The 26,550-nt window shown below is 53.7% G+C and overlaps 1 long non-coding RNA gene and 1 pseudogene across 1 annotated transcript; one reads left to right on the top strand and one right to left on the bottom strand.

Moving 5' to 3' along the window:
* Positions 1-671: 671 nt before the first annotated feature.
* LOC117069627 lies at positions 672-2,189 on the bottom strand (annotated as a pseudogene).
* Positions 2,190-3,817: 1,628 nt separating this feature from the next.
* On the top strand, positions 3,818-9,100 carry LOC117071257. Its single transcript, XR_004432212.1, has 3 exons — positions 3,818-4,358; positions 7,851-8,012; positions 8,822-9,100. It is a non-coding gene; the product is annotated as an uncharacterized LOC117071257 (long non-coding RNA).
* The last annotated feature ends 17,450 nt before the right edge of the window (positions 9,101-26,550 follow it).

Genomic DNA, 26,550 nt, shown 5'->3' with positions numbered 1-26,550 from the left:
CCCCAGATGGGGACCACCCCCAAAAATCCCCTCCACTGGGGGGAAACAGGCAGGACCCCAGGGAGTTTGGCAGACAAAGGAATGGCTTCTCAGGGGGAAGAACAAAGGGACATTCCTCCCTGGCCAAAAAGTTGGTTGGAAAAGGATAAGCTGTCTGAGAGAAAGGCTGGGGAGGTGGAAACTTCTATTTCAAGGGGCGATTCTTCCTTGGCCAAGACTCCCAACCCATTAAATGGTACAAATTCTTCCTGGACCCCTGAGTATGGCCAGGAATAATAGAACGAAATAAACTAACTCTTCTACTCACATCCGAAAATGCAGACAGGGCTCCCTCATCTCCCCAAGGGCAGGCTGAGGAATAAAGAAAGAAAGGTCTAAGCCAGACCCTGATTGTCTTGTCTTGGGGAAAAAAGTGGGGAGATGGGGGAGATGTCCTCACCATCCTAAAAGGTTAGGTCAGTCGCCTCCCAGTGGCCTTCAAAAAATAAATAAACAAACCGCCCCTACCACTGAGGTAGGAGACGTGTAAGGACAGCCACGGGGGACGGACAGAAAAGAGAGAAGCTGTGGCAGCTGTGTGTTTTCTGTGGCGGAGTTAATGAGAATTAGTTACTCCTGGGAGTAATTCTTCCCAAGGATCCCCACCCCACCACACTCAGAGCGTGAGTCTTTCAGTTGAACTGTTTCTCCCTGAGAGCGCATGGATGGAGTGACCCCAGAAGGGATGCTGGTGGTGGTGGTGGTCCTGGCTTCTGGGGCCCTGGGGAGAGCACCACCGGGTGGAGAGGCCATCCACGCTGATGGAAGGGGTGTGCACCTGGGCGCTGCCACTGCACGGAAGCTGGCAGGAGAGCTTGGCCGGGCTACGGGGCGCAGTGGGACTCGGGGTGCTCCAGAAGTGAAAGCTGGGGGGCAGCGAGCTGGGTGTCAGCAGCACCGGGGTCAATGTATGCGTAGGAAGCAGGGACCGGGTGAGCGCCGGCCTCGGCGCCGGGAGGCCGGAGCCAGTTTCCGATCCTGGGGTCCGTTCGGGTCCCGGCCCGCCTCGCAGGCTCGGGCTGAGTGGAAGCTCTAGGTCCCGGGGCTTCCGGCCCTTCTGCGGCTGGGAGATCTCAGGGCTGGAAGCCGCGTGGCCGCCGGCTGCCCTGCGGTGTCCGTAGCGACCGGGGCCTCCGCGCTGGCACGCCCTCCCGTGGAGGGGCTTTGGGCTCCGCCTGCGCGGTTTCCGGCACAAACCCTCTCTCTCCCGCAACTTCCGCCTCTTCCTCGGGCCCTTCCACTCTCACGTCTGGGGGCAGAGGCCGGCCCAAACCCGGCTCCACGTTCAGCTCTTCCGATGTCAGGGTTGGGGCCTCGGGCGGGGTCAGGATGACCTGCAGAGGCAAGCCGGCTTCCTCAGCCTCCAGGCGGGCCTGCAGGCGGCGTGGACCGGTGCTGCTGCTCCTGCGGGAGCGGCGCTGGGGAGCAGCACAGCAGGCCGAGGCTGAGGGGGCGGCTGTGGCTGCAGAGACTGGATGGTGCAGGTGGAAGTACCCGAGCGCAGGTACTTGTTCCGGCTGCTGCGCGCCAAACCGCCAGGGACCGCCAGGGCCGGCCGTTCCTGCAGCCTCGGGCGTGCCTGGCTTTCCTGACACAGTGTTCCCCGGGGCGGCAGGTACAGCAGCAGGGGCCACATTCGCCATGGTGGAGCTAACAGACACCGCGGGTTGGGGGCGGGCAGTCCTCCGTGGAGCACCCGGCGACCGCAGGATAGGACACTGACGTGTAGACGAGCTTCTGGCCGCTCTCCTTGCGGATGACGTTCCTGTCTTAGTAGTACGGCAAGGCCGGCTGAGCTTGTCGTACGTAATTCATGGTGGTCTTGTTCTTGCGTAGCCCCCACAGCCGGGCCGCCTCCTCTGCATCCACCAGCTTGAATTCACCACCATCCCGTGAAGTCCAGGCGAGGTAGCCATTGCCTTGCTCTCTTGGCAGCTGCAGCAGGGACTGCCACAGCGTCACAGATGCGTCCATCGCTGGGGGAGCGCTCACGCCATCCGGGGGTACCTGTGTGTAGCGTGGCGGTGGCGCTGGCAATGTTGGCAGCTCCGGGGGGCGGGGGTTCCATACACTGCCCCACCGCCACCCAGGCCTGGGTTCTGAGGCGGCGGTGGCGGTCTGAAGGATTTTCTTTACCTTTTGAGCAACTGGCCTAGGAAACTAAGATTTTTGTGTTTCATCAAGATAATGTCTTGTGCTTCATGTTGTCCTTCATTATGTCTGATTAATGAAAAAGAGCTATTTTTTTTTTCCGCAAAGATACTTTTCTGAAGTAGAGAGCTGCCTTTGACTTTGCAAGTCTCCACAAGATAAGACAAGCATCAAAAGTAATGATTTGGGGTGACTTTGCCCTGGTTACATTAATAATGAGATGTGGGGTAGCTAAGGGAAAGAGAAGAGGAAAAACGGACAGGCCGATTAGGCTTTTTTCTTTAACGTTACTCTGGTGGGGACTGGTCCTGGGATGAAGATCCATGACTTTGGAGAGGGCAAGGCCTTTTTGCCTCGGGTATGGTGGGCCCACCCCTTCTCAGCGGTCCACCGGCTGCCATCTCGGTCATTAGGAGCACCAGATAAGGTCCTTCCCAGGTGGGTTCACGCTTTTCCCCTTTCCAGCTTCTGATGAGAACGTGATTTCGGGGCTGGTGTTGGTGAGCTGGGAATTCAAGGGAGGAGAGGGTAGAAGACAGACTGAATACACAGATTTTAAGAAACTGATCTTTTGTCTCAAATGTTGGGAGGTCAGTAGTGGAACTTAAATAAGGCAACCTATAAAGCATTTCATGAGGGGATAGGCCGGTGTCTTTTCAGGGAGCAGTTCGGACCCTTAACAGGGAATGGGAAGACACTTAGCCCATGGTAACCAGGTTTCTAGAATTAATTTAGGTAGGCGGGTTTTTAGTCTGGTTCATTCTTTCTGCTCTTCCTGGTGAGGGTGGATGCCAGGGAGTATAGTATTCTCCCTTTATTTCTAGTGCATGGGTTAGCCCTTTAATAATGAGCCTGGTAAAGTGGGTCCCATTGTCTGAATCAATGGTGTCTATTAGTCCAAACCTGGGTATTGTATGTTCTAACAGGGCTTTGACGACATTACTGGCTGTTGCATGTGGGAAGGGGAGAGCTTCTGCCCAGTGGGTAAGGTGGTCTACTATCACTAGTAAATACTTGAGGTGGCCTATTGGGGGCATTTCAGTATAGTCAACTTGGACGCTTTGGAATGGCCTTACCCCTGGAGTTTAGGCCGGGCATGGTGGCTCCTGTCCATAATCCCAGCAATTTGGGAGTTCAAGGTGGGAAGATCGTTTGAGACCAGGAGTTCAAGACCAGTCCTGGCGACTTAGTGAGACCCTGTCACTATAAAAAAAAAAATAAAAAAATTAGCCAGGTGACATGGCACATGCCTGTAATCCCCACCATTCCGGAGGCTGAGATGGGAGGATAGCATGAGCTTGAAAGGTGGAGGCTGCAGTTAGCCATGGTTGCACCACTGTATTCCAGCCTGTGTGACAGAGCAAGAGCCTGTCTCAAAAAAAAAAGAGATTTTAAACTAATTAGGCTTTTTTTTTTTTTTTTGAGACAGACTCTTGCTCTGTCTCCCAGGCTGGAGTGCAATGGTGAGATCTCGGCTCACTGCAACCTCTGCCTCACAGGTTCAAGTGATTCTTGTGCCTGAGCCTCCCAAGTAGTTGGAACTACAGGTGTGTGCCATCACGCCCAGCTAAATTTTGTATTTTTAGTAGAGATGGGGTTTTGCCATGTTGGCCAGGCTGGTCTCAAACTCATGACCTCAGGTGACCTGCTCACCCCAGCCTCCCAAAGTGCTGGGATTACAGGCATGAGCCACTGCGCCTGGTCTAACTGGGCTTATTTGATACGTAAAGTTATAAGGAAAACATTATAAAGTTATAAGGAAAGCAAATAGTATTTGATGCTACATCTTTAAATTATATTTTTGGAAATGTTATTAATGAGTGCTTCAGAAATTATGTGGAAATCCCAGAAATCTGATATGTCCTGGTGTAATTTTATCAGCCATAATTTCAGATATTGTGTTAAAGTGTTGTATGTTACAGAAATAACCAGATTTCCTTGTCAATTGTATCATTATTATAATGAACTCTCATCACATCTTTAAAAATGGCCATTTTAAGCCTTTGCCATTCACAGTTACTGTTTTCCTTTGATTCTTTTCTAAAGTCATTTGCAATTAGCTACAGACAAAAGTGGCTTGTTCTTCAAGGAGATTCATGAAAAAGACTGACAGTTACTCCGAAATACAGACTGCTGCTGATGGCTTTAAGATTCTACCATTGGACTGTGTAAGAATTTTCAGAATGGAATGAGAAAACTAATGTCATGAAACTCCTAATCCAGCACAAACAGAACAAGATTTAATTACATGGGACTGAATGAACCAATCAGGATAATTTTTGTTTTTGAGATGGAGTTTCACTCTGTTGCCCATGCTGGAGTGCAATGGCGCAATCTCAGTGGAGTACAATGGCGCGATCTTGGCTCACTGCAACCTCCACCTCCCGAGTTCAAGTGATTCCCCTGCCTCAGCCTCCTGAGCAGCTGGGATTACAGGCATGCACCACCATGCCCAGCTAATTTTTTTGTATTTTTAGTAGAGACGGGGTTTCACCATGTTGTTCAGGCTGGTCTCAAACTCCTGACCTCATGATCTGCCGGCCTTGGCCTCCCAAAGTGCTGGGATTACAGGTGTGAGCCACTGCACCCAGCTGAGGATAATTTTTAAATGACTTTTTGTTGGAAATATTGCTGGTTCTTTAATGTTTTGTTTTCCAGATTTTAGAAAACTTTTTTTCCCTTAAGCTGTCAATAGTTTACAGCAATTTGGTAAGTTACACCTTTGCGAACAGAGATGAAACAAGTATTTTCTCCCTAATCCCTCCAGAACCCCAAAACGAATAGTGAGTGTTCTTATTGAAGGCGGCCAGCCCCTCTACACCTGTGGGTATTTCTCGTCAGGTGGGACGAGAGATTGAGAAAAGAAAGACACAGAGACAAAGTGTAGAAAAAGAACAGTGGGCCCAGGGGACCGGCGCTCAGCATACAGAGGACCGCACTGGCCTCGGGGTCTGAGTTCCCTCGGTATTTATTGATTACTATTTTCACTATCTTGGCAAGGGGGATGTGGCAGGAGAACAAGGTGATAGTGGGGAGTAGGCCAGCAGGAAAACATGTGAGCAAAGGAATCTGTGTCACAAATAAGTTCAAGGGAAGGTACTATGCCCAGATGTGCATGTAGGCCAGATTTATGCTTCTGTCCACCCAAACATCTCGCTGTAGTAAAGAGTAACAGAGTAGCATTGCTGCCAGCATGTCTCATCTCCAGCCACAGGGTAGTGTTCTCCTATCTCAGAATAGAACGAAGGTACGATCAGGTTTTACACCGAGACATTCCATTCCCAAGGACGTGCAGGAGACAGTGGCCTTCCTCTTATCTCAACAGCAAGAGGCCTTCCTCTCTCACTCACCCTCCTCAGCACAGACCGTTCATGGGTGTCGGGCTGGGGGACAGTCAGGTCTTTCCCTTCCCTCGAGGCCATATCTCAGGCTGTCTCAGTGGGGGAAACCTTGGACAGTACCCAGGCTTTCTCGGGCAGAGGTCCCTGCGGCCTTCCGCAGTGCATTGTGCCCCTGGTTAATCGAGAATGGAGACTGGCGATGACTTTTACTGAGCATGCTGCCTGTAAACATATTGTTAACAAGGCACAGCCTGCACAGCCCTCATCCCTTAAACCTTGATTCCACACAGCACGTGTTTCTGTGAGCACAGGGCTGAGGCTAAAGTTACAGATTAAGAGCATCTCAAGGGAAAACAATTTTTCTTAGTACAGATCAAAATGGAGTTTCTTATGTCTCCCTTTTCTACATAGACACAGTAACAGTCTGATCTCTTTTTCTTTTCCCTACACTTGTTTTTATGACGATAGAATTATTTATAAAAGTTCAATAAGAATCTGTTCTCCTTGTAACAGGGCACAATCACAGACACTGATGATATTACCAAGGCTTTGACTGGAACGTCATATCTTCAGATATGGCCACACAGCTTTAAGGAACTAGGGTTGACTTTATGGAGCTGATAAACCCCCACTTGGAAAAACTGGCCTGAGGGTTCTCGGTCTTGCAGGTTGAGTAAAGCAGCCCAGCAACCTCAGGGCATTTTGGGGACTGTGAGAAGAAAGGAATTCATCCAGATCTACAGGTACCGAGTGCCAAGTCAGATGGCAAGTTCTTGGTGCCACTTCCCAGCTTCAGGAGGCTTTACAGTTTAATCTGAGATTCTTTATGAAAAGCTCCAGCAAAGCAATTTTTTTTTTTTTTTTGAGCAGAGTCTCATTCTGGCACCCAGGCTGGAGTACAATGGTGTGATCTCGGCTTGGTGCAACCTCCGCCTGCTGGGTTCACATGATTCTCCTGCCTTGGCCTCCCGAGTAGCTGGGATTAGAGGTGCACACCACCACACCCAACTAATTTTTTTTTATTTTTATAGTAGAGACAGGGTTTCACTATGTTGGGCAGACTGGTCTCGAACGCCTGACCTCATGATTCGCCCGCCTCGGCCTCCCAAAGTACTGGGATTACAGGTGTGAGCCACCGCGTCCTGTCTCCAGCAAAGCAAATTTAAAAAGAGCCAGTGTGGTCAATTGCTTCTTGTTGCACTTATATAAACAGGCCAAATTTAGTGAAACTAGACTTACTTTGCAAACATATCACTCCTATTTGGATCAACATTTATAGAAACATGGGAGTGACTGTGGAGAAAAAAATGACTCACTGGAAAACTGCAGGGCACCGTGATGAGATTTCAGCCCTGTTCATTGTTTACGAGGTTTTGTTATTTATCTGCACACTGGACTGGATCTTGAATTTGTAGGGAAAAGAAAGAGAGATCAGACTGTTACTGTGTCTATGGAGAAAAGGAAGACATAAGAAACTCCATTTTGTCCTGTACCCTGAACAATTGCTTTGTCCTGAGATGCTGTTAATCTGTAATTTTGCCCCAACCTTGAGCTCACAAAAACATGTGTTGTATGGAATCAAGGTTTAAGGGATCTAGGGCTGTGGAGGATGTGCCTTGTTAACAAAATGTTTACAGGCAGTATGCTTGGTAAAAGTCATCGCCATTCTCCATTCTCGATAAATCAGGGGCACAATGCACTGCGGAGAGCCACAGGGACCTCTGCCCTGGAAAGCCGGGTACTGTCCAAGGTTTCTCCCCATGTGATAGCCTGAAATATGGCCTCGTGGGATGGGAAAGACCTGTCTGTCCCCCAGACGGAAACCTGTGAAGGGTCTGTGCTGAGGAGAATTAGTAAAAGAGGAAGGCCTCTGCCTCCTGCCTGCCCCTGGGAACTGAATGTCTCAGTATAAAACCCAATTGTACATTTGTTCACTTCTGAGATAGGAGCAATACCGCCCTGTGGCGGGAGGTGAGACATGTTGGCAGCAATGCTCCTTTGTTATTCTTTACTCCACTGAGATGTTTGGGTGGAGAAAAGCATAAATCTGGCCTACGTGCACATCCAGGGTACCTTCCCTTGAACTTACTTGTGACCCAGATTCCTTTGCTCACATGTTTTCTTGCTGACCTTCTCCCCACTATCACCCTGCTTTCCTACCGCATTCCACTTGCTGAGACAGTGAAAATAGTAATCAACAAACACTGAGGGAACTGAGAGACCGGTGTCAGTACAAGTCCCCCGGATGCTGAGCGCCGGTCTCCTGGGCCCACTGTTCTTTCTCTAGACTTTGTCTCTGTGTCTTATTTCTTCTCTCAGTCTCTCATCCCGCCTGACGAGAAACACCCACAGGTGTGGAGGGGCTGGTCCCCTTCATCTGCCGCCCAACATGGGTGCCTTTCTCTAGGGTGAAGGTACGCTAAGAACATGAGCGTTGAGGACAGTCGATGAGAGACTCCCGAGTATGTCCACAGCCTTGCGGTAAGCTTGTGCGCTTGGAGGAATCCGGGGTAACAATGGGACAAACTGAAAGTAAATATGCCTCTTGTCTCAGTTTCATTAAAATTCTCTTAAGAAGAGGGGGAGTTAGAGCTTCTACACAAAATCTAATTATCTCAAACAATAGAACAGTTCTGTCCATGGTTTCCAGAACAGGGAACTTTAGATCTAAAAGATTGGGAAAAAATTGACAAAGAATTAAAACATGCAAGTAGGGAAGGTAAAATCATTCCACTTACGGTATGGAATGATTGGGCCATTATTAAAGCAACTTTAGAACTGTTTCAAACAGGAGAAGATAGTGTTTCAGTTTCTGATGCCCCTGAAAGCTGTGTAATAGATTGTGAAGAAGAGGCAGGGACAGAATTCCGGAAAGGAACGAAAAGTTCACATTGTAAATGTGTAACAGAGTCTCTGTCATGGCTCAGTCAACGCAAAATGTTGACTACAATCAATGACAGGAGATAATATATCCTGAAACATTAAAATTAGAAAAAAAAGGCCCAAAACCATCGGGGTCATCAGGGCTAAAACCAGGATGGCCACCTCCTGCTCAGCAGAGTGAGTGCTGGGGGAGGGAGCCCGAAACCAGGCTCTCTGCGACTCGGCTCCCAGGGCCCATTATTGCCCACATGCAGTTCACTACGGTGAAGGAGCAATTCAGACTCGCCCTGCAGCATCCTGTCTGGGTCAAACAGTGACTGCTCCCTAAGGAAAAGTTGGGGGTGCTACATAAAACAGTTAAAAAACTATTTAAAAAAGGACATGTTTCACCCACTTGCTCTCCTTAGAATTCTCCAGTGTTTGTAATTCAGAAAAAATCCGGCAGATGGCGCATGCTGACTGACTTAGGAGCCGTTAATGGGGTAATTCAACCCATGGGGGCCTCTCCAACGCGGCTGCCCTCTCCCGCCATGATTCCCAAAGATTGGCCTTTAATTAGAATTGCTCTGAAGGATCTCTTTTTTGCCATTCCTCTGGCAAAACAGGATTTTGAAATATTTGCTTTTACTATATCAGCCATAAATAATAAAGAACCAGCCACCAGGTTTCAGTGGAAAGTCTCGCCTCAGGGAATGCTTAATAGTCCAATTATTTGTCAGACTTTTGTAGCTCAAGTTCTGCAGCCAGTTAGAGACAAGTTTTCAGACTGTTACATCATTCATTATGTTGATATTTTGTGTGCTGCAAAAAACGAGAGACAAATTGACTGTTACACATTTCTGCAGACAGAGGTTGCAAACACGGGCCTGACAATAGCATCTGATAAGATTCAAACCTCTGCATTTCCATTACTTGGGAATGCAGGTAGAGGAAAGGAAAATTAAACCACAAAAAATAGAAATAAGAAAAGACACATTAAAAACATTAAATGACTTTCAAAAATTGCTAGGAGATGTTAATTGGATTCGGCCAACTCTAGGCACCCCTACTTATGCCATGTCAAATTTGTTCTCTAGCTTGAGGGGGATCCAGAATTGAATAGTAAAAGAACATTAACTCCAGAGGCAACTAAAGCAATTGAATTAGTTGAAGAAAAATTTCGGTCAGCACAAGTAAATAGATCACTTAGCCCCACTCCAACTTCTGACTTTTGCTACTGCACATTCTCCAACAGGCATTATTGTTCAAAACACAGGTCTTGTGGAGTGGTCCTTCCTGCCTCATGGTACGATTAAGACTTTTACATTGTCTTGGATCAAATGGCTACATTAATTAGGCAAGATTATGAATAATAAAATTGTGTGGAAGTGACCCAGATAAAATCATTTTTCCTTTAAACAAGGAACAGCTTAGACAAACCTTTATCAATTCTGCTGCATGGCAGATTGGTCTTGCCAATTTTGTGGGAATTATTGACAATCATTACCCAAAAACAAAAATCTTCCAATTTTTAAAATTGACTACTTGGATTTTACCTAAAATTACCAGACATTTAGAAAATGCTCTGACGGTGTTTACTGATGGTTCCAGCAATGGAAAACCGGCTTACACTGGGCCAAAAGAACGAGTCATTGAAACTCAAGATCACTCAACTCATACAGCAGAGTTGGTTGCTGTCATTTCAGTGTTACAAGATTTTAATCAGCCTGTTAACATTGTTTCATATTCTGCATATGTAGTACAAGCTACGAAGGATGTCGAGACAGCCCTAATCAAATATAGTATGGATGATCAGTTAAACCAGCTGTTTAATTTGTTACAAAAACCTGTAAGAAAAATTTCCCATTTTATATTAGTCATATTCGAGCACATACTAATTTACCAGGGCCTTTAACTAAAGCAAATGAACAAGCTAACTTGCTAGTGTTGTCTGCATTCATAGAAACACAAGAACTTTATGCCTTGACTCATGTAAATGCAACAGGACTGAAAAATAAATTTGATATCACATGGATACAGGCAAAAAATATTGTACAACATTGCACGCAGTGTCAAGTCCTACACCTGTCCACTCAGGAGGCAGGAGTTAATCCCAGAGGTCTATGTCCTAATGCATTATGGCAAATGAATGTCATACATGTACCTTCATTTGGAAAATTGTCATTTGTCCATGTGACAGTTGATACTTATTCACATTTTGTATGGGCAACCTGCCAGGCAGGAGAAAGTACTTCCCATGTTAAAAGACATTTATTATCTTGTTTTGCTGTCATGGGAGTTATAGAAAAAATTAAAACTGATAATGGGCCAGGATACTGTAGCAAAACATTTCAAAAATTCTTAAATCAGTGGAAAATTACACATACACCAGGACTCCCCTATAATTCCCAAGGACAGGCCGTAATTGAAAGAACTAATAGAACACCCAAAGCTCAATTCGTGAAACAAAAAAAGGAAAAGAGAGTAAGGAGCGTAACACTCCCCAGATGCAGCTTAATCTAGCACTCTATCTTTTAAATGTTTTAAACATTTATAGAAATCAGACCACTACTTCTGCAGAACAACATTTTTACTGGTAAAAAGAACAGCCCACATGAGGGAAAACTGATTTGGTGGAAAGACAACAAAAATAAGTCATGGGAAATAGGGAAGGTGGTAACCTGGGGAAGAGGCTCTGCTTGTATTTCACCAGGAAAAACACAGCTTCCATTTAGGTACCTACAACTTACAGAAGACGTGGCCATCCACCAAGGAAGCAAAGCCGCCGACCTGGGACCAAATAAAGGAACTGACACAGTTGGCTAAGAAGAGCTTGTAAAAAACAAGGTCTACAGGTGTATCCCGCAGCTCCGAAGAGACGGCGACCAGCGAGAATGGGCCATAATGACAGTGGTTTTGTCAAAAGGAAAGGGGGATATGTAGGGAAAAGAAAGATCAGACTGTGACTGTGTCTATGTAGAAAGGGAAGACATAAACTCCATTTTCTTTTTTTCTTTTGAGACGGAGTCGCGCTCTGTCGCCCAGGCTGGAGTGCAGTGGCCGGATCTCAGCTCACTGCAAGCTCCGCCTCCCGGGCTTACGCCATTCTCCTGCCTCAGACTCCCAAGTAGCTGGGACTACAAGCGCCCGCCACCTCGCCCGGCTAGTTTTTTAATATTTTTTAGTAGAGACGGGGTTTCACCGTGTTAGCCAGGATGGTCTCGATCTCCTGACCTCGTGATCCGCCCGTCTCGGCCTCCCAAAGTGCTGGGATTACAGGCTTGAGCCACCGCGCCTGGCCAAGAAACTCCATTTTCACCTGTACCCTGAACAATTGCTTTGCCCTGAGATGCTGTTAATCTGTAACTTTGCCCCAGCCTTGAACTCACAAAAACATGTGTTGTATGGAATCAAGGTTTAAGGGATCTAGGGCTGTGGAGGATGTGCCTTGTTAACAAAATGTTTACAGGCAGTATGCTTGGTAAAAGTCATCGCCATTCTCCATTCTCGATAAACCAGGGGCACAATGCACTGCGGAGAGCCACAGGGACCTCTGTCCTGGGAAGCCGGGTACTGTCCCAGGTTTCTCCCCATGTGATAGCCTGAAATATGGCCTCGTGGGACGGGAAAGACCTGAATGTCCCCCAACTCGACACCCATGAACAGTCTGTGCTGAGGAGAATTAGTAAAAGAGGAAGGCCTCTGCCTCCTGCCTGCCCCTGGGAACTAAATGTCTCAGTTTAAAACCCATTGTCCATTTGTTCAATTCTGAAATAGGAGCAATACCGCCCTGTGGCGGGAGGCGAGACATGTTGGCAGCAATGCTGCTTTGTTATTCTTTACTCCACTGAGATGTTTGGGTGGAGAGAAGCATAAATCTGGCCTATGTGCACATCCAGGCTTAGTACCTTCCCTTGAACTTATTTGTGACCCAGATTCCTTTGCTCACATGTTTTCTTGCTGACCTTTTCCCCACTATCACCCTGCTCTCCTTCCCTGCTCGCATTCCTCTTGCTGAGATAGTGAAAATAGTAATCAACAAACACTGAGAGAACTCAGAGACTGGTGTCAGTACAAGTCCCCCCTATGCTGAGCGCTGGTCCCCCGGGCCCACTGTTCTTTCTCTAGACTTTGTCTCTGTGTCTTCTTTTCTCAATCTCTCCTCCCACCTGATGAGAAATACCCACAGGTGTGGAAGGACTGGCTCCCTTCAGAATTCTTCTAGTTTTCTCTAATATCAGGCCACAACTCTGCAAACTAATTTCTCCAATTTTTCCTTCACCGTCTGACTTGGAATCACTAAAATTTTAAACTGAAGCCCTGTGAGCTGAAATGGGACAAGTTGATGTAAACTTTAGAGAAATATTCACCACAGAGCCTGTGCGGGCAGCTTCTGCAAAACACCTGACCTGCAAATCAGGAAGGCCCCTCAGCTGCCTACCTGGCTGCAGCTGAAGATGCTTCAGGCCCAGCATCTAGAAATCTGGCCTGGTGCCCATAGACTCAGAAACTGCATTTCTGTTAACTTTGGTTTTCATTGATTTTCACAGAATCTCTCCTCTTTAAATGTCCAACTGCTAGCACCATGCAGCAAAATGTCCTCTTCTACCCAGTCCCAATAGAAAATCCAGCTGGTTCTTAATGAACAAAAGGCCATCCAACAAGAAAATGGACTTATATTGTTCGAGGGAAATGAGAATGTCTCCTCTTTCCTTAAACAGGGTGGACTGACAAAGATTCTCTGCTTGGCTAAACTGCAGTTGGGCTCTGGAACCTTGTCCTAGGCCTGCTTGCACTTCCTCGTAAGAAAAAGGCTTTAAAAAGTACCTGGTGGGGCCCGGGGCGGTGGCTCACACCTGTAATCCCAGCACTGTGAGGCCGAGGGGGGGGCGGATCACCTGAGGTCAGGAGTTCAAGATTGCCTGGCCAACATGGTGAAACCCTGTCTCCACTAAAAATACAAAAATTAGCTGGATGTGGTGGTGGCATGTGCCTGTAATTCCAGCTACTCGGGAGGCTGAGGCAGGATAATGGCTTGAACCCGGGAGGCAGAGGTTACAGTGAGCCAAGATCATGCCACTGCACTCCAGCCTGGCGACAGAGCGAGACTCTGTCTCAAGAAAACAAAAAACAAACAAAAAAACCTGGCTAAGTCACTTTAAAGACCCACTCTTGACATCTGATCACCCTTGATCCTGTTTCTCCTCTTCCACCATCTCCCAGGTCTGATCACCCTGGTCTGTCTTCAGCAAAAATCTTCCTGGGCTAGTTTAGCCGGAACCCTCCTTCCCTCCAATATTTCCTCTTGGGAATGTCCGTCCTCTGAGTTTACCCAGCTCCCTGGCTGTCAATCCCCGCCAGCCCATGCTGTGTTAAGAACTGAGCCCCATCTCTCTCCTTCATGGCCGTGGTGGTCCCTGCTCCTGCCGCGGTGGTCCTGAGTCACGCCTGCCTCTCCGCGCTGAACAACTACCATGGAATAATTTTTTCTTTTAACATTTCTAAACACACTCTTAGGAGGCGCCAGCAACCAGCGTGCGGGAGTTAAGTCCCTCTGCCCTTTGGATGAAAGTGTCACCGGTTGTCCTGGTCTTGAGGGGTGGCTTTCGGGTGAAAACGGCCGGCAGATGGGAGTAGATGCTCGAAGGCTGCCCCAGGCGTCTTGTCTGCTCCTGGGTTCTTGAGACTCTCCTGTCTATGAGAACGTGCAGTGGCACGGGACGGCCGCCGGGGGGCTCCCGAGTCCAGCTCTAGAGTCTCTGCGGCCGCGCGAGTGCACCTGCCCGGGTCGGCCCGGCCCTGACACACACACACATTTATTTATTTATTTTATATAGAGTCTCACTCTATCGCCCAGGGTGGACTGTAGTGGCGCGATGGCGGCTCACTGTAACCTCCGCCTCCCGGGCTCAAGCGATTCTCCTGTCTCAGCCTCCCGAGTAGCTGGGACTACAGATGCCCGCCCCCACGTCCAGCTAATTTTTGTAATTTTAGTAGAGATGGGGTTTCACCGTGTTGGCCTGGCTGGTCTCTTGAACTCCTGACCTCAGGTGACCCACCCACCTATGCCTCGAAAAGTGCTGGGATTACAGATGTGAGCCCACTCCCGGCCTCCTTCTGGATACTTCTAAAGTCTCTTTGCCTCTGGTGTTGGCAGCTCCATCCGCAAGCGTCAAGGTGTGGACGTGGAGTTTGTTTTTATTTATCCCGCTTGGGACTTGGCCTTCTTGATCCTGACGCGTCCTATTATTCAGCGATTTTGGAAAATTCCCAGCCACGGCCTCCCCCGACTCTGTTTCTCCTTTGGACAGAAGAAGCCCTTGCGGGAGCCTCCGTCCAGCCTCCGTGGGGCTGCACTGGGGCTGGGTGGTGTCTCCCGCACTTTCTTCCGTGTTACCAGCTCCTGCTCCCGCGTGTCCTCTGCGCTGCCTGTCCCATCCATTCTTATTTTAGCCTCACCAATTACAGTTTTCAATTCTAGAAGTTCTTCGTAAAACTCTCAGGTCATTTCAAAATGCAACGTGCAGTAATTTCTCATTTTGCAGTCATATTTGAATAGCTTCCGTAAGTTTAAAAAACCTCTTGGCTCAGCGTGGTGGCCACGCTTAATCCCAGCACTTTGGGAGACCGAGGCAGGAGGATCACGAGCTCAGGAGATCGAGATCATCCTGGCTAACATGGTGAAACCCCGTGTCTACTAAAAATCCAAAAAAATTAGCCGGGCGTGGTGGCGGGTGCCTGTAGTCCCAGCTACTCGGAAGGCTGAGGCAGGAGAATCGCTTGAACCCGGGAGGTGGAGCTTGCAGTGAGTTGAGATCACACCACTGTACTTCAGCCTGGGCGACAGAGCGAGACTCCATCTCAAAACAAAACAAAACAAAACAAAAAAAACCTCTTAAGCACACATTGCATATTCTGTCTGATAATGCAGACATTTCACTTTTCTTTGGGTTCTTACTCTATAGTTTCTTGTTTCACTGATTTTTGTTTCTGCTTCTTTAGGACTTTTCTGATTTGTGTGTGAGCCGGGTTCCTGGGATCCTGATCTGGGTGCGTCTTTGAGGCTTGCCTCTGAGGTCCACAGGCCCCAAGCCGGCCCTGCATGAGTGGATGGCAGAGCGCGCCTGCCCGGGAGCCCACGAGGCTGCGGGGCCGGGGACCCCGGGAACCCCTCAGCAGCAGGACTGCAGTGGCACAAGACGGCCACCGGGGGGTCCCGAGCCCAGCTCTGGGGTCCCTGCTGGGGTTGAGGGGCCGTGGTCGCAGATGCGGACCTGGCAGGGGGACCCCAACCCCAACAGGCTGAGCCTGCCCTGTCCCACCAGCACCCAGACCCCAATGTTGGGCAGGGACCTTCCTTTTCTTGTCCCGGCCCTCTGAGGTTCCTCCCCGGGGTGTGAGCTGATTCTGAGCACACAGAGGCCTTCCTCCTCTCTGGGGTTCTGGAGCCCCTGGGGGCCTGCAGGACCTGGACCTGGGCCTGGCTGTTGTCCTCTGTGCTCAGAAGGCTTCTCCCACCCGCCGACTTCCAGGCACAGCCCCCAGCCCCACGCACAGCCGCCGGGAGGGCATCCCCAGGGGAGGACCCTCTGCTCCGCAGCCGCGTCCCTTGTCCTCCAGGGACAGTGGCCGGAGGCTGGTGCCTCAAGCTCGTGCGCCCCGCGCAGTAGCCCCTGGGTCCATTCGTGACCATAGCGAAGACCCGCAGGCCCCGGGCCCGAGCCGGCTCCTGGGCAGGCCGCGTTCTGGGGCTTCCGCGGGAACACTGGGCCACGCCAGGAGGAAGGGTCCTAACCAGGGTCAGGGAGCATTGGATGCTGCCGGTAGAAGTGGGGGGTGCGGGGCCCCACCGAGGAACCCAGGCCAGCTTCCCCAGCCGCCCCAGCTGCAGCCCTGCGAGGCCAGGCCACAGCGTCCCCGCACCCATGGAACGCAGGACTTTGGCAGAGGTTGGGATCCCAGACCTCAGAGCCCACACAAGCTGACACGTGTTCGCGGGTGCCACAGCCACCTCCGCTGCAGGGGGTGGGGAGAGGAGGGGATCACAGTGCTGGACACGGACTGGGCCCCAGCCCCAAGCCCAAGGCAGAGCCGGGGTCCGGCCCAAGGGCACGCCTGGCCCTGCCCCCTGCCCTTGCCCCACCCCCTGCCAGGAGCTGGGTCCCGGAAGCGCCCAGTGGTCGGTGGCGTGCGATGCTGCTGTCGGCCACACGGGGGCGGTAGAGTCTCAGAGGAGGCAGCCGCGGGGCCCAATTCCAGGCGGTCGGGGTTGGGCTGGCGGTGCCTCGGGGTCCTCCCCAGAGGCCCGCGTGTGAAACCTCTGGGTGGGCTGGGCCTTGGGCACTGAGATGGGTGCTTGGGACACGGGCCTAGGGGACCCCACACGGCCAGCTAGGCAGGCCCAGACAGCCCAGGGTGGGGGTCCCATGGGGGCAGGAGGGGAGAAGCCTGGGCGGTGGAGCAGCTGGGGCGTCTGGGGAAGGGCCTGGGGGGCAGAGGGGCGGCTCCCGGGACAGGGACCACGTGGAGGGGCGGGGTTTGTAGCAGTCCCGGAGCCGCCTCAAGGGATGGGGGTCTGGCTGAAGTGCCCTGCCAGGGTCCTTGCTGAAGGCGGGCCAGCTTCACCTGGGGATGGTGGAGGATGAGGAAGCCGGTCAGATGGTGAGGGCGACCCTTATCGAGGGTGGTGGATGTCGAGGGTGGGGGCTTCCTGCTACACTGTCTCAGCAGGGTTCTTCCTGAAGTTTGATTTCGCAAGGAAGTGCACAGATGGGCCCTGGAGGAGCCTCAGGAGCCTAGCTGGGATTTGGTCCAGCAAAGCATCTTTGCTAATAGTAAGGTTGTAAGGGCATTTCAACCCCTGACTCCCTGACCTGCTCTCAGTGCTGACATTCATGTCGCAAATCGCCACTAGGGCCTCTGAGTGGGTAGAGCTGGAAATGTATGCACGTAAACATGCACACATAGCTATACATGCACAGACATACGTGCACACTCAATCTGTGTCTGTTTTTATATTTCGCTTTACCTGAGAACCCCACCTGGCTGGGGCGGGGCCAAGTCTCTAGGACCTGGGGCCGGCTGAGACTGCAGTGTCGCGGGACAGACACGAGGGGGCTCCCGAGCCTGACTCTGGGTCCCTGCGGGGACTGGACTGCTGGGGCTGGGGCTGCGGCCTCGTAGGCTGACCTGCCAGTGGGGCACAGGATCCCGACCCCGACCGGGGTCTGACTCGTCCCAAAGGCTCAGCCTGCCCCTGTCTTTGCCCAGATCCCGACTGGCAGAAAGTTCTGGAGGTCAGGGCTGCAGGCGGGGGCGGCTGGAACGCTGGCCTGGGCTCCTCGGGGGGCCCCTTGTCCCCGCAGTTCTGCCGGCGGCACCCGGTGCTCGCTGACCCTGGTTAGAACCCACTTCCTCCTGGCGTGGCCCAGTGTTCCCTTGGAAGCCCCGGAACGCGGCCTGCCCAGGAATAGGCTTGGGCCTGAGGCCTGCGGGTTTTCAGTGTGGTCGCGAATGGACCCGGGGGCTGCCGCGTGGGGCGCACGAGTTTGGGGGTGTCCTTGTTGCGCTGCGAGTGTCAACGCAGCACCTGCCGCCCGCCCTGAGCAAGGAGGTAGGGAGCACGAGCCCCCGCAGCAAGTCAGGGACCCCTGGCCCCACCCACTCCTCCGGGAGGCGTAGGGCCGCCCTCCGGCGTCCCTGCGAGACCAGGCCCAGGGCTGCGGCCTGTCCACCCCGGCAACGCAGCCGCGCTCCTTCCAGGCTGTTCACGGACCCCACAGTCATTTCGGCTGCAGGGGGCGGGCCCGGAGGGGATCGCGGCGCTGGACACGGAGCGGGCCCCAACCCTGAGCTCAAGGCAGAGCCGAGATCCGGCCCAAGGGCACGCCTGGCCCTGCCCCCTGGCCCTGGCCCTGGCCCTGCCCCACCCCCTGCCAGGAGCGGGGTCGGGAAGCGCCCCGTGGTCGGCGGCTGCGATGCCGCTATCGGCCACACGGCGGCAGCAGAGCGTCAGCGGCGGCAGCAGCGGGGCCCGGTTCCCGGCCGCCGGGGTTGGGCTGGCGGTGCCCGGGGGTCCTCCCTAGAGGCCCGCGGGTGAAACGTCTGAGTGTGCTGGGCCCTGGACACTGAGATGGGCGCTTGGGACACGGGCCCAGGGGACCCCGTACGGCAGCTAGGCAGGCCCAGACAGCCCAGGGTGGGGGTTCCATGGGGGCAGGAGGGGAGAAGCCCGGGCGGTGGAGCAGCTGGGGCGTCCGGGGAAGGGCCTGGGGGGGCAGAGGGGCGGCTCTCGGGACAGGGACGCACGTGGAGGGGCGGGGTTTGTGGCAGTCCCGGAGCCGCCTCTGGAGCTTCCATCTGCAGGCCCCTGCGGGGCCGCGTCTGCTTCTCTTGCTGGGCACCCACATCCACTCCCGAGGGGTGTGCGACACCCCCATTCCAGCCCACTCAGATTGTCTCTAGCCCCTCCCATCACAGTTAACCCGGTGTTGGTTCTAGATGCCTCCGTGTTTTCCTGTCAGCTTCCGTGTGTTCCCGGACGTCCCTCTGCAGGCCCATCCCCACCTCACAGGCAGTCCCACCCTTCCCGGGCTTGCCCCCTCCCCAGTCCCTGGCCCCACCATCACCTTGCCGGGAGATGGTCATAGGCAACCTCCATAAAACAAAACCCTAACGGAAAAGGCCAGAGTGGGAACTTTGTTTCCACGAGCAGGTGGGGGCAGACACCCTGGCTACCCCCGGGCAAAACCAGTAAAAATACTAGACTTAAATGCCTTCGAATTCCCCCTTCTACAGGCAAGCTGTTTAGTGAGAAATAAAGGGCCTTGCAAAGACCCGACCCAGGTGGGTGGGCAGCCCCCACGCGACTTGGGCTCCTGGAAGCTGCTCCTAGGGAAGGGCCTTCCCAGGACAGGGGCCAGTGGGAGCCCCTGCCTGACCACAGGCTCTTCTTCAGCACAGGTCAGAAGCACTGGTGCCCGCCGTGTGGAGTGGCCCTGGTACTGACCACCTGGGGTCGGAGGTGGTCCTGGGTTGTAAGAGTCTCCGGTGCTTGTGAAAAGCTCGCACATCCTTCCAGGCGAGACTCGCACATGGGGTGAGGGCGGGAGCAAGAGCGGGAGCTCATCATTACACAGGAAAACAGGAAACCCTGAACCCCAGGCTCGGGAAGCAGCGGAGGGTCAGGTTTGGAGGGGCCTCGTCTCCCACCACCTCCCCATTTGCACCCCCAATCCTGCCCCCCCAACTTTCCTCATTTGATCACTGCCCCCCACCCCGTCCCCTCTCTGCCATCTCCCTCCCAGGAGGGGGCTGCTCCTCCCTAGCACGCGGTGCCCTTCCTCCCACCATGCTTAGTTATATTTGAAAATACAACATTTCAAACGTGCAAATAATGGAGGAGCTTTTCTGTGAGTACAGAGTGCCCCTCCCGTGTCCCCCCACCAGGGGGCTTCCCTGTCCAGTCATGGCTTGTCCCCTTTAATTTTAACAAAAGGTCCTCACCACAGTGCATGTGTGTTTTATAAAAGCAGTATTGTAAGTTAATGTTTTTAATACAGAAAAAAAAAACAACAACCCCAAAAAACCAAAACAATATAACTATCCTAAGTCATGTTGAGAGGGGAGTGCCAGGTGGGAGCTGAACCGCGGGACCACCATCCCTCTACCTCCAGCCAGTCCTGGGGGTGTCATGTGACCTCTTCTGACAAGCCCTGGACAACCTCCAGATGGACAGGTGGGGAGGGGCCATGGAGGGAATCTGGGACAAGGAGAGAGAGGCCGTGGCCAGGCAGCCCCAGGAGGGCCCTCCAGAGCCTGAGTGGGCCTGTGTCTGTGGTCCCCAGGTGCAGTTCCTTGAGGTGGTGTGTGGTCCCCCCAGGCATGCACCCTGCGGTTCCAGTGCCTCCCCAAGCCTCTGCAGCTGCAGCCCCCACCCCTGCCCTTTCCTCTCCTTTGTCCGGGCTGGTGGTCCCTCTCTGTCCCACACCACCCTCCTCGAGGAAAGCCTCCACCTTTTCTCTTAGTGAAATAAAAGCCCTTTTCAAGGTGACATGTCACCTACTCACAGAAGAGTGCCCCAACCCAGCACGCAGCCTGAGGACCCTCAGGAGCACTGTGTGCCCCCAGGCCTGTCCCCAGTCGTCTCCAACGTGGGCCCACCACAGCTGCTGCTGTCAAGGGCAGCCTGGGTCTGAGCCCCATCGCCCTGTGCAGGGCACGGGTCTGGGGTCTGGTTTGTCCCCTGCTGGGCAGTGGGCGGCCTGAGGTGTCTCCCAGACACGCTGCCTGCGGCTGGCTGGTGTGGACTGGGCCTGGTGGGCCAGGAGCTGCCCTAACTATGGTGACAGGATCAGGCTGCCAGGCTCCTGTGGGGGCTCAGCAGGAGGGGATGAGGAATGACAATGCTCAAGCCTGACCTGCTGCCCTTGTGGAGGGGGCATGGTGCCACGTGGCCAGCCTGCCTGAGAGACCCCCAGGACTGCTGTGGGAGCCTGGGGGAGCCCTGGGCAGGTGGTGGGGCAGTGGGCAGAGGTGGCTGCAGAGGGACAGGGCCTGGCCAGGACTTCACCCCAAGGCTGCTCGAGAAGTCAGCAGGGGCCCAAGGAGATGCAGGGATTGGCAGCTGGGGAGCACAGGGCTACCCCTGAACCATGAGCAGCTATCAGGGACAAAGGTCATGAGCTGAGAGGGGAAAGGCCCAGAGCTGCTGGATGGTGGATCCTGGGCGCCTGATCCACAGGGCAGGGTGGCCCTCTGAGGCACTGCAGGCAAACTACCAAGGGTGTGTGTGTGTGAGAGTGTGTGAGGGTGTGTGGGTCTGTGAGGGTGTGAGTGAGGGTATGTGAGGGTGTGAGGGTGTGTGAGAGGGTGTGTGTGTGAGTGTGTGAGGGTGTGTGAGAGTGTGAGAATGTGTGTGAAGTGTGTGAGGTGTGTGTGACTGTGAGGGTGTGTGGGTGTGTGAGGGTGTGAGGGTATTTGAGGTGTGAGGGTGTGTGAGAGGGTGTGCGGGTGTGTGTGTGTGAGAGTGTGAGAATGTGTGTGGAGTGAGTGAGGGTGTGTGTGATGGTGTGTGAGGATGTGTGGGTGTGTGAGGGTGTGTGTGAGAGGGCATGTGAGGGTGTGAGGGTGTATGTGAGGGTATGTGAGGATGTGTGAGGTACGTGTGTGAGGGTATGTGAGGGTGTGTGAGGTATGTGTGAGGGTGTCTAATGGTATGAGGGTGTGTGAGGGTGTGAGGGGTGTGGGGGGTGTGAGAATGAGTGTTTGAATGTGTGAGAGTGTAAGGGTATGGGGATGTGTGAGGGTGTGTGTGTGAGGATGTAAGAGTGTTGGGGTGCATGAGAGAATGTGAGGGTGTGAGGGCTTGTAAAGGTTTGTGAAGGTATGAGAGTGTGGGGATATGTGGGAGTGTGGGGATGTGTGAGTGTGAGGGTGTATGAGGGTGAGATTGTGTGGGAGGGTGTGAGTGTGGGATGTATGAGGTTGTGGGGATGTGTGTGTAAGCGTGTGTGAGAGAATGTGTGGGTGTGTGAGGGTGTGAGAGTGTGTAGGTGTGTGAGAATGTGTGGGTGTGTATGATATGTGTGGGTGTGTGGGTGTGGGTGTCTGTGGATGTGTGTGGGTGTGTGAGAGTGTGAGAATGTGTGTATGAGGGTGTGAGGGTGTGTGTGAGAGTGTGTGAGAGTGTGTGGATGTATGGGGGTGTGAGGGTGTGTGTGGATGTGTGAGGGTGTGAGGGTGTGTGAGGGTGTGAGGGTGTGTGAGGATTGTGAGGGTGTGAGGAAGTGGGAGGGTGTGAGGGTGTGTGAAGGTGTGAGGGTGTGTGGATGTGTGAGGTGTGAGGGTGTGTGAGGGTATGTGAGGGTGTAAGAGTGTGTAAGGGTGTGTAAGGCTGTGTGAAGGTGTGAGGGTGTGTGGGGGTGTGAGGTGTGAGGGTGTGTGAGGGTATGTGAGGGTGTATGAGGGTATGTGAGGGTGTGTGAGGGTGTGTGGGGATGTGTGGTGTGTGTGAAGGTGCACGTGGATGTGTGAGGATGTGAGAGTTTGTGAGAGTGTGTGAGGATGTGTGTGGTGTGGGGGTGTGACTGTGTGTGAGGATATGTGAGGGTGTGAGGGTGTGTGAGGGTGGGAGGTTGTGTGGGGATGTGTGGATGTGTGAAGGTGTGAGAGTGTATGAGGGTGTGTGAGGATGTGTGTGGATGTGTGGGAGTGTAAGGGTGTGTGAGGATATGTGGGGGTGTGAGGGTGTGTGAGGATGTGTGAGGGTGTGAGGGTGTGAGGGCTTGTGGGGATGTGTGAGGGTGTGTGTGTGTGTGGGTGTGTGGGTAGGTGAGGGTGTGTGAGGATGTGTGAGGGTGTGAGGGTGTGTGAGGATGTGTGAGGGTGTGAAGGTGTGTGTGGGTGTGTGGGTAGGTGAGGGTGTGCGTGGATGTGTGAGGGTGTGAGGGTGTGTGAGGATGTGTGAGGGTGTGAGGGTGTGTGTGTGTGGGTGTGTGGGTAGGTGAGGGTGTGTGAGGATGTGTGAGGGTGTGAGGGTGTGTGAGAATGTGTGAGGGTGTGAGGTGTGTGTGTGGGTGTGTGGGTAGGTGAGGGTGTGTGAGGATGTGTGAGGGTGTGAAGGTGTGTGTGTGTGTGGGTGTGCGGGTAGGTGAGGGTGTGTGTGGATGTGTGAGGGTGTGAGGGTGTGTGGGGATGTGTGGATGTGTGAAGGTGTGAGAGTGTATGAGGGTGTGTGAGGATGTGTGTGGATGTGTGGGAGTGTGAGGGTGTGTGAGGGAGTGTGGATGTGTGAGAGTGTAAGGGTGTGTGAGGATGTGTGGGGGTGTGAGGGTGTGTGAGGGTGTGTGAGGATGTGTGAGGGTGTGAGGGTGTGTGAGGATGTGTGAGGGTGTGAAGGTGTGTGTGTGGGTGTGTGGGTAGGTGAGGGTGTGTGTGGATGTGTGAGGGTGTGAGGGTGTGTGAGGATGTGTGGGGATGTGAGGGTGTGAGGGCTTGTGGGGATGTGTGGTGTGTGTGGGGGTATGTGTGTGAGCAGCTGTGTGCATTGGCCGAGTTGCCTGCTGCTGTCCCGGCCTGGGGCCAGGCGTGTGCCAGCTCTTGTGTTTGTTTGTTGCATGCCTGGCGTGTGCTGGGTGACTGAGTCGGGCTGGGTGTATCTGGGTGTGGCCCTGGGGTGTCCCTTTCTGGACGTGTGTCTCTGTGCAGAACGGAGGTCCCTGTGTTCCCAGCAGGCAGCCCCCAGCCCCAGGCGGGTGCCTGAGAATGGACCTGGGGCCTGTGGGTGTGGCAGGGCTGCCCCTCAGCTCCTCATGGACCCCCTGGCACACCAGCCCCACCCCGTGTCTGTGATGCTCACTCTCTGAGCCTTCCCTGACCCCATGTGCCAAAGCTTGCCCCAGCAACGCCACGTGTGCACGTGTGAGCGTGAACTTGGCAACAGGTGGGAGAATGTGTGCATTAGTGCATGAGCGTGAGCATGGCCTGTGCTTGTCTGGCTGTGGGGCTGGGGCTTCTGTGAGGCTGTGAGCCCGTGTGGGCCTGAGTGTGGCTGTGTGAGCTGTGTGCACACGGCTGTGGCTGAGTGTGAGCCTCTGAGTGTGCGCATCTGTGCTGTGTATCTCTGTGTGTCTATGTGTCTGTGTGCGTCTCTGACTTTATGTGTGTCTGTATCTCTGTGTGTCTGTGTGTGTGTGGTAGCGTGTCTGTGCTTGTGTATCTATGTCTGTATGTGTCTCTGTCTCTGTGTGTGTGCCTCTGCATGTCTGTGTGTGTGTGGCAGTGTAGTGTGTGTGCTTATGTTTCGGTGTGTCTGTGTGTCTCTGACCCTGTGTGTTTCTGACTCTGTGTGTGCCTGTGTGTGTGTGGTAGTGTGTCTGTGCTTGTGTTTCTGTGTGTCTGTGTGTGTCTCTGTCTCTGTATGTGTGTCTATGTGTCTGTGGTAGTGTGTCTGTGTGTTTGTGTGTGTCTCTGTCTTTGTATGTGTGTCCGTGTGTGTGTGTGTGAAGTATATCTGTGTTGTGTGTCTCTGTGTGTCTCTGTCTCTATATGTGTGTCTATGTGTCTGTGTGGATCTGTGTGTGTGTGTGGTAGTGTATCTGTGCTTGTGTGTCTCTGTGTCTGTGTTGTCTCTCTCTCTGTGTGTGTCTATGTGTATCTGTGTGTCTCGTGTGTGGTAGTGTGTCTGTGCTTGTGTGTCTGTGTGTTTGTGTGTGTCTGTCTCTGTATGTGTGTCTATGTGTCTGTGTGTGTGTTAGTGTGTCTGTGTGTATTGTGTGTATTTCTGTCTCTGTGTGTCTACGTGTCTGTGTGCTCTGTGTGTTTGTGTGTCTGTGTGTCTCTGTGTGTTTGTGTGTTCTGTGTGTCTCTGTGGGGTGTGCATGACTATATTTGTGGGAGGTTGTATGTGCAGGATGGGCCCCTGAGCCCTGTCACCCAGGCTGCACCCTGGGGGTCTTCCCAGGGATCCCTCCCTCAAACTTGAGTCCTCCCTGGAGGGTTTAGGTTCCACTGGGGAGGTGGGCGCGGGCACAGACCCCTTCTCTAGGAGGCTGGGGTGGGGCTGGCCTGCCTGGCTGGGACATGGGTCAGAATGTCCTCCCACATGGTCCACCCTGTCCTAGGTACAGGGTGTCATCTCCCAGGGTCTCAGCTGCGGTGTGATGGGCCCCAGACAGCCCCTGGGTGTGGGGTGGGGTCCTGTGGGGCCCTCTGTGGCCCACTGAGGATGCAGGGCTGGGGTTGGGTGGGTCTGCACTGGGGCGGTTTTGTGGGGGCAACCCCAGAGGGTCCTGAGGCTGGGATAGGGTTGGGCGACCTCACCTAGGGTCTACAGGCTGAAGGTGCCTGGGTTGGCCAGGCCTGGGCACAGAGGTGACAAAGGTTTGGTGACAGGTGGGCTGTGAGGGGCTCTGCAGGTGCACTGAGGAGGCTCTGTCCCCAGGTGACCCACAAAGTCCTCTTCCAAGGGTGCTGGGGGTCAAGTTCCTGGGGGCCATGCCTGGGGTCTCCACTTAGGGGCCTCCTCCCTGGCCCAGCTCCCCTGGGGCAAGGCCCGACTTGTTGCCCCCTCCATCAGGCAGTCCTCTGGGAAGTGCCCTGGGGCCTGGTCACTCTGGGTCTGGCCACAGCACTGGCCTGGACATGGGGTGTGGCTGGGGACTGTGAATAGTCAGGAATCCTCCAAACCAGCCACCTGGGTGCCAGCCTTCCCCCCATCCCCCCAATGCAAATCGCCGTCTCGGGGGTGAGTGGGGGTTTCCACACCACTGTCCCACCTGTTCTGTGGTTCCCATTTTCAGCATTTTTAGAAATATTTGCAAGAATGTGTTTGTGCCTGTGTGGTGGGGTGGGGGTGGGAGCTTTGGCCCGGTACCCACCAGGTCTTGTTTTTCAGACTGGACGGGGGTGGGGGAGGGGGAGGGGGGAGCTGCGGCCCCCCGCACCTGCTGCTGTGTCCAGCCTCCTGAGTGGGGTAGTGAGGGTCCTGGCTGGGCCCCAGGGCGTGACCCCCGGTGAGGGTGCGGTCCTGAGGCCGAGTCTGGTCCTTGGCAAGGAGGCCCAGGAGGCCCAGGTGCCCATCCTGAGCGTGACCCAGGACCCTGCCTCAGGCCTCATGCCAGGGCCAAGCCCACGACTGGCTGGTGACCACGCAGAGCCGAGAGGTGCGGGAAAGTGAGGCTGGGTTGGAGGAAAGCTGAGGGGCCCAGGCCTCCCACTCCAGCTCTCGAGGCAGACCCTGGCCCACCCAGGGACCCCCTCCCATGCACGCAAACACACACAACACATATGGGTGTGTGTGTGCACACACTCGCGGCAGCCCCCAGCACTGGCTGGCCCAGGCGTCCTTGGGACGTGGTCCACATGGTGCTGACATGAGCTGGCCCTGAGCGCAGGCTCTGCGGGGAGCCTTTCCCAGGCCCTGCAGCGGCACATGTGGTGTCATGGGGCAACAACTGTGACCTCCGCCCCACAGACCCGGGTATGCAGCAGAGAGGCCAAGGCGTGCGCTCTCTGAGCCTTCCCTGACCCCATGTGCCAAAGCCTGGCCCAGCAACGCCATGTGCGCACGTGTGAGTGTGAGCTTGGCAACAGGTGGGAGAATGTGTGCGTTAGTGTGTTAGCGTGAGCATGAGTGTGTGAGGTGCAAGCGTGTGTG

The sequence above is a fragment of the Trachypithecus francoisi genome, unplaced genomic scaffold (genome assembly GCF_009764315.1).
Source record: "Trachypithecus francoisi isolate TF-2019V2 unplaced genomic scaffold, Tfra_2.0 Lachesis_group3, whole genome shotgun sequence".
NCBI lineage: Eukaryota > Metazoa > Chordata > Mammalia > Primates > Cercopithecidae > Trachypithecus > Trachypithecus francoisi.
The sequence above is the reverse complement of the archived record's forward strand: the minus strand, read 5'-3'. Positions and strand labels throughout refer to the sequence as shown.